This window comes from Erinaceus europaeus, chromosome 1, assembly GCF_950295315.1.
Source record: "Erinaceus europaeus chromosome 1, mEriEur2.1, whole genome shotgun sequence".
Classification (NCBI taxonomy): domain Eukaryota; kingdom Metazoa; phylum Chordata; class Mammalia; order Eulipotyphla; family Erinaceidae; genus Erinaceus; species Erinaceus europaeus.
In genome coordinates, this window is record NC_080162.1 from 39,197,802 (window position 1) to 39,205,338 (window position 7,537).

The following is a 7,537-nucleotide window of genomic DNA, read 5'->3' on the forward strand; positions in this document are numbered from 1 at the left end:
ATACAGCCTCCAAGTCTCTGTCAGACTGAGCTTATAATCCATGGTCATAGCTGCAAACATTCTAGGTTGCACTCATTTCAGGACCAGTCTTCCTCTAGTGGCAGGGTAGGATGAACCAACCTCCTTTCAGAGAGTGGGGCAGTCCTTACCATTGCTAGTTCATACTAAGGGTACAGTCCTGAAGAAGCTCACAAAAAGGCTAATGAGTGTGACCAGTAATGGTAGAGAAAGGGATCTATTAGAGGTCTAGGCCCATATCATCTACGGAGAAATCCAAGGATTCCCTATCTAGGACCCTGGGTGATGTCCTCCATTTCTATTTTTCTCTGTCTCTACCAAATAAAAAAGAAAGAAAAAGAGGTAAATGCCCCTGGGAATGTTAGGTTTGTCATGTAGGCACTGAGTGCCAGCATTAACCCTGGTGGCAAAAAATTAAAAAGGGCCAAAAAATAGCTCAATTGTATAGTGCACTGCTTTGCGATATATGTAACCCAGGTTCAAGCACAGACTCCATCACATTGAAGGAAGCTTCAGTATTGTGCTCTTTTCACTTTCACTCTCTGACTCTTTGCTTTTGTTGCTATCTGAAAAACATCCTAGAGCAGTGGAGCCCTGGTGATAACAGAATAGAGTAGAGTAAAGTAGAGTAGAGTAGAGTAGGGTAGGGTAGGGTAGAGTAGGGTAGGGTAGGGTAGGGTAGGGTAGGGTAGGGTAGAGTAGAGTAGAGTAGAGTAGAGTAGAGTAGAGTAGAGTAGAGTAGAGTAGAGTAGAGTAGAGTAGGACAGAACAGAATAGAGGGAGTCCAGCGGTAGCTCAGCAGGTAAAGCCCATGTGGCACAAAGCACAATGACTGGCATAAGGATCCTGGTTCTAGACCCTGGCTCCCCACTTGCAGAGGAGTCGCTTCACAAGTGGTGAAGCAGATCTGCAGTTGTCTACCTTTCTCCCCTACTCTCTGTCTTCCCCTCCTCTCTCCATTTCTCTCTGTCCTAACAATGACGACATCAATAACTACAAAAATAATAACTACAACAACAATAAAAATCAGCAAGGGCTATACTAGTTTTTTTTCCCCCTGAGCCTGAAATCTTATATGCAGGTGAATCCAAGTTATTGTATGAGGAAATGATGTCATGGCTGGGAAAAGGACCAGAAAGCTGGATCAGGGAAGAGAGTAGTTCCAAAATATGGGAAAGGTGTATAAATATTGTTAACTGTAAACCCCATCAATTTGATGTGATCTGTGGCCCATATTCAGCTTAGGAGCCTATGTGACTTCTGCATCCCTGTAGATCTCAGCTCACATTCTGTGATCATGAGCAGGAACATTCCACGTTGGTGGTAGTGGTGAGCATAGCTGCCTTCCATGAGTAGGAACATTCCAAGCTGCCCCAATATCAGGACCCATCTTCCTCAGGTGTAGCATAGAGTATGTTGTCCATTCTCCCTTCAGAGGATGAAACATTCTCTAGTGTTGTTGATCTAAGTTGAAGGCAAGTTCCTTCAATAGGGGCCTATTGTGTTGTTCCTGATAGAGATGACCAATAACAATGGAAAGAGGGATTTATTTACTGCTATTCCAAGACCACATTATCCCATCATGTCTGTTTGAGAATCTCATGACTCTCTAAATAGGGCTCCAGCTGATGGGGTGGCCTGATAGTGACTAAAGAATTATTGCTAATGCATGCTAGTCTCTTGCCCTTATTCAGCTTTTGCAGGCCTTGCTTTGATAAGGTTAGCTTTGGAGTGAGTGAGGGAAGTGTAATAGGAAGTAGGTGAGGAGGGTAGCTAAGTCTAAGTAGACACTATTTCATTATGAACTTTATACTGACTCACTGGCAAACGCTAGAAGAAGAAGAACTGACTCACTAGAGACTATTGTGTACTTTTGCTTTCAGGTATATATTTTTTACCTAATTTATGGATACATGTGAACTATGCTCTATCTCACAGGACCTGGTCTATATATAGGTTTTGGGATTTTGTTAGGAAGTGAACCTCCTGGAATGGAATTAGAGAATCCTATGAAAGGAAATGTCTTACCCAAGTAGTGAGGGTGAAGGGTTGATATTCCATGCCTGACGTCTCTGGACACAGTAAAAACAACAACAACAACAAAAAAACCCACAAAAACAAACAAACAAACAAACAAACAAAAAACTAGTATAGCCACAGGCCCTTTGGAATATAACTAAAATATGCTTACTACCTATCTATAAAATGGAGACCGCCCCCCAACTCTTCGTCTATACTATTCCAGCCTTTAGGTTTGTGAATAGTCAACAATTTGTTTGGCTTTATATGTTAACTCTCTTTTCAATCACCAGATTCCAGATGCTAGCATGATGCCAACCAGACTTCCCTGGATAGATAGACAAACACACCAATGTGTTCTGAAGTTCTGATTCCCCAGAACCCTGCCCCACTAGGGAAAGAGAGAGGCAGGTTAGGAGTATGGATCAACTTGTCAATGTCCATGTTTAGCTGGGAAGCAATTACAAAAGCCAGACCTTCCACCTTCTGCATCCCATAATGACCTTGGGTCCATACTCCTAGAGGGTTAAAGAATAGGAAAGCTATCAAAGGAGGGGATGGGATACAGAGTTTTGATGGTGGGAATTGTGTGGAGTTGTACCCCTCTTATCCTATGGTTTTGTTAGTGTTTCCTTTTCCTTTTTATAAATAAATAAAAAATTAAAAAATTAAAAAGAAGATGGAAGGCAGACTGCTATTCCAAGACCACGTTATCCAGGCAGGTAATGTTGTTTTCGCCGGGCTAGCTTCACGGGCGGGTAACAGACGACCAGGGACTCATGGTTGAGCTGTAGGCAGTATCTCTTTATTCATGCAGGATGCAGCACAATCTAAGCCGAGCTAAGCTAAACTCGAGGTACTGTAAAACTCACCATGCTGTCTTTATATATACTTGCCAAGTAGGGTGGAAACAGGATGTGACATAGAGAGGGTGGAGAGAAAATTGACTGGTGAAAATCAGAGTGTGACAAGGAGAGGATCAGGGTGTGACAAGGAGGGGGTGGAGCAGGCGAGAATCCTATCACTGAACCACCAATGCCCTGGAGGGAGGGTGGTGCTTGTTAACAGTGGTTATGTAAATAGAATGCAGTGGTTATGTAAATAGAATAGTGTTAAGCAGGGGGGATTTAAACCAAATGAAACAGAAGGGGTCTCATGCATACCAACAAGGTAATTGTTCAATTTTTCATATTTTTACACTAATAAATGCATTGACCAAGAAAAAAGAAACAAGGCCAGCAAAAGCTAAAATAAATAAATAAATAAAATTTAAAAAAGAATAGAATTGAATAGAATGGAGTAATACCAAGAAAATTCTTTATACCAGTGATATAACTCCACTCTAGGCTCAGGGACATAATGACAAACATTCCCTCTTCCCTGGCTTTACCTCTTAACCTTCACACCCACCTAGAAAGCCCTTGAAGTCTAATGTGAATGGTGCTGCCAGCTTCTTTATTAAAATAATAATTCTGCCATTTTTATCAGGTTCCCTCCTGGAGGATGGGGTTGTCCCCATCAGAAGAAACTTCAAGATTTCTGGAGACTTCCTTTCTGTCACCTCTTCTGTGGTGCTCCTGGCATTTCATGAGTGGCAGCCAGGATATACTGCTCAGCACCCTATAATGGAACAGGAGAGGTTCCCAGAGGATGACCCAGCCTGAAAGCCAAAGATGTGGACATGAGGCTGGAGAAGTCATTCCCACCCCCTTCTCAAAAGAGGTACTAAATAAAATAAAACTAAACTAAAATAAAATAAAATAAAAGCTATCACCCTTGCTTACTTCCCTTTCACCCTCAGTTGCACTCCTACTCTCTTCCTCTCAGATGATCTTAGTTCTGCTCTCAAGGTTTGGGTAAAAGTGTGATGGTTATACTAAAAGGCTTTAATGCCTGAGGCACCTGAGGAACAAAAGGCCTTGTGTTCAATCCCCAGCACCACAAGTCAAAGCTGAGCAGTGGTTAATAAGCAAAGAGAAGAAAAGGAAAGACCTCTTAGTTCTGTTGTTATTGCCCACTGGTTTAGTTTTACTTTGTTGTGTCCATACATTAATTTTATTCCCTTGTGTTATACACACATGCAATGCAATGCTTACCTTTCTCCTTCTGACTTATTTCCCTTCACCTAATTTCCCCAAATTTTACTCTTTTGTTGAGAGTGACAACATTACAACTTTTTATATGACTGGATTTCATTGAATAAAGTTACTATGTCTTTATCCAACATCTATTAATGGACACTTCAGTTGTTCCCATATCTTAACTATTTCCCCATCCTTTTTAAGCATCCTTCTTGGTTTGGGATTTGTTTCTGGAGTGGGAGATGTTGCTTTAGTCTGGTTCACCAGGAGTGGAATTATTGGGTGGGAAAATGAGATCACAAGTAGGGAAGGACTCTGACCACAGTCCTCTCTCCTGAGCCACCGTGCTGTCATCCAGCATGACCCTTGTTGGTCATTAAACCAGCTCCCCTCTGCTCCATGCTACATTGCTTGATGCTGTGGTCTATTTACATAATCATTGTTTTGCCTGAGACCCACCCTGCCTGCAGGGTATTGTTTAATCCCACTGGTTAGAACCTTTACAACAGCTGCTATGGAAGCTTTCTACCTTCGAGCTCTTTTCTCCACCCCCTCTCCTAGCCATTTCCTTTTCCTATTTGCCACTTCCGGTTTCTAAGATATAAAGGGTTGTCTCTGATCAATAAAGGTATTGCATTGTGTTTCCGTTCCGCCACGAGTTCCTGGTCTCTTCTCTCTCTGGCGATGCTAGCTCAGCACCTTGTGGGTCTGTTTCCAACTCAGCTGAATGGTGGAAATGAGTGTCAGAATGATCTGACACTCTGAATGATCTCCACTCTGTGGAGCTGCTGCAATGTCTTCCTTCCCACTCTGAGCCAAAGTCACTGGAATGACTTTTCTAGCTTCACATCCACATCTTTGGCTTTGGGGAATGAATTCTTCTCTGTACAGGGAGCCTCTCCTGTTGCATAGTAGGGTTCTGAGCAGTATATCCTGGCTGCCACCCACATGATGCCAGTAGTCAAAGAATGGAAGCAGCCTAAGTGTTCATTAACAGATGACTGGGTAGAGAAGTTATGGGAAGTAAAAATTCACAATAGTCTGCAATGACTCAGTAAGTACAGCAAGCAAGTAGAAAGCCTAAGAAAGACACCATAAAACACTCAGATATTTTTCTACTTAGACTTAAATTCTCTCCTCATCTACTTCCTAGTTCACTTCCCTCAATCACTTGAAGTCTAACCTTGCTAGTTAAAGTAAGGACTAAAAAAGCTGGGTAAGGACAAGAGACCGGCACACTTTAATGATGGCCCTTTTGGTCACTACCAGGCCACTCCATCATCTAGGGACCTAGTCAGGAAATCCTTGGATTACCACATAGATATGATAGGCCAAGACCTCTAACAGATCCCTCTCTTCACCATCACTAGTCATCTCCATCAGGAACAACATCATAAGCCCACTTTTGGGCCTCTATAGGACATTGTCCTCTGTAGAATAGCAATGGTGGGAACTATTCCTCTCTCTGAAGGGAGCTGGGTCAACCTGCTCTGCTACTTGAGGAGGACTGGTTCTGAAATGAGTGCAACCTATAATGTCCCTAGCTGTGACCATGGTATGTGAGCTCAGACTGACAGGGATGCAGAGGTTACACAGGCTCCTACACTAAGTATTAATAGATATGGGCCCTAGGTCAGATCAGTGAGATTTACTGTTAATGGTATTTATATGCTATCCCCATATTTGAGAGCTACTTTCTGCTCTGATTCAGCTTTCTAGTTTTATTCTCAACTCTGACACCATCTTCTCAGACAATACTTTTAGCCCACCTGCATGTTAGCTGTTGGGCTCAGGAAAAAATTAGTAAAGTCATGGGCCCTTTGGAATATACCTAAAATAGACTTCTTAGCTTCCTCCAAAATGAAGACCACAAATTTCATTTGCTATATAAGAATATATATATTCTTTTATAATATATCATATAATCTTCTTTTATAATATATAATAATATATAATTTAACCTTTAGGTTCCTGGTTATTAAACAATTTGTTCGGCTATATATCTAATGCATTTCAGTCACACCAAGTTGCAGATGCTACCATGACGCCAACCTGACTTCCCTGGGCAGATGACCTCACCAATGTGTCCTGGAACCCAACCTCTCCAGAACCCTGCCCCACTAAAGAAAGATAGAAACAGGCTGGGAGTATGGATCAACCTGTCAATGCCCATGTCCAGGCTAGAAGCAATTACAGAAGCCAGACCTTCCCCCTTCTGCACCCTATAACGATCCTGGGTCCATACTCCCAGAGGGATAAAGAATAGGGAACTTTCCAATGGAAAGGGTGGGATATGGAACTCTGGTGGAGGGAACTGTATGAAATTGTACTCCTCTTATCCCACAATCTTGTCAATAATTATTAAATCACTAATAAAAAAGTAAAAAAAGTTATAGGATGTATTTCATAGAATACTACTCTGCAGTCAAAAAAGCTGATATTGTTTGTGTCTTTGGGGACAAAAATGGATGGAATTGGAGATGATTTTGCTTAATAAAATAAGTAAATGTGTGAAAGGTGTATTATTGGATGGTTTTACTCATATGTTAACTCCACAGAACTAATACACATTAACTTTCAAAGAAAAAGAAGGAGGAGGAGGAGAAAGAGGAGAAAAAAAAAGAAGTGGCAAGCAGTAGTTTCTAGGACTTTGTGAGGACTACAGTGGTTATCTTTGGGAGGTGAGGTAGGAATCAGTGGTGGTGGTTATAGTGCAAATCTATACCTTGTGATCTTACCATCTTGCAAACCACTATTAATTGCAAATTTAAAAAATGAAAGTAAAATAAAACCAACCATGAGCCAAATGCAGAGGGGTGTAGGGCTCTTTGTGCAGGCCATGGAGTCCTGTGAATGCATGATTATGGAACCCAAACTTGTAACGGACATAATTCTGGGCCCCCAAAAAATGCAGCAAAGAAGACACAGTGCCTGTCCTATGTCGTTCACATCTTGCAGCAAAAATCACAACAATTCCAAAGCATAAGTGCTTTACATGCATTCACCTACTAGATACTCACGCTCATCTGCTAAGGTGGGATTAGCTATCAGAGAGGTTATACAGTTGGACCTGGGATTTGGAGCTTGAGCTAACTAACCTTACTTTTCAGCGGTGAAGGTAGTTTTGGTCTCAGGAACAGTGTCTATAAAGAAAATAAATAAATTAAAAATAATAGCTTCTCTGAGCCAGGGGTCCTAGCAGAGAAGGCAGGGTGCTGCCTGCTGGGGCATGATCACCCCACGCTCCTGCTTAGCTTTCTCATCCCCACGTTCCTTTCATCCTAGGAAACCTGGCATCCTTTGTGCAAGATAAAAATCAGCCGTTCAACCCATTCCACACTGCAACTGGTTGAATCCCTGGACCGCCGCCACTGGCAGTTTAGGTTGGGGCTGGGTTTATGGCTCTGTCAGTGGGAGTG

General features: G+C 42.1%; 1 long non-coding RNA gene across 1 annotated transcript in view; it reads left to right on the forward strand.

Annotated features, from left to right (window-relative positions):
* LOC132541809 (uncharacterized) overlaps window positions 1-6,532 on the forward strand; it is a 53,432-nt gene extending 46,900 nt beyond the window's left edge. The window contains exons 3-4 of the long non-coding RNA XR_009552890.1: window positions 3,526-3,759; window positions 6,136-6,532. This is a non-coding gene — a long non-coding RNA (uncharacterized LOC132541809). The remainder of the gene's footprint in view (window positions 1-3,525; window positions 3,760-6,135) is intronic.
* The last annotated feature ends 1,005 nt before the right edge of the window (window positions 6,533-7,537 follow it).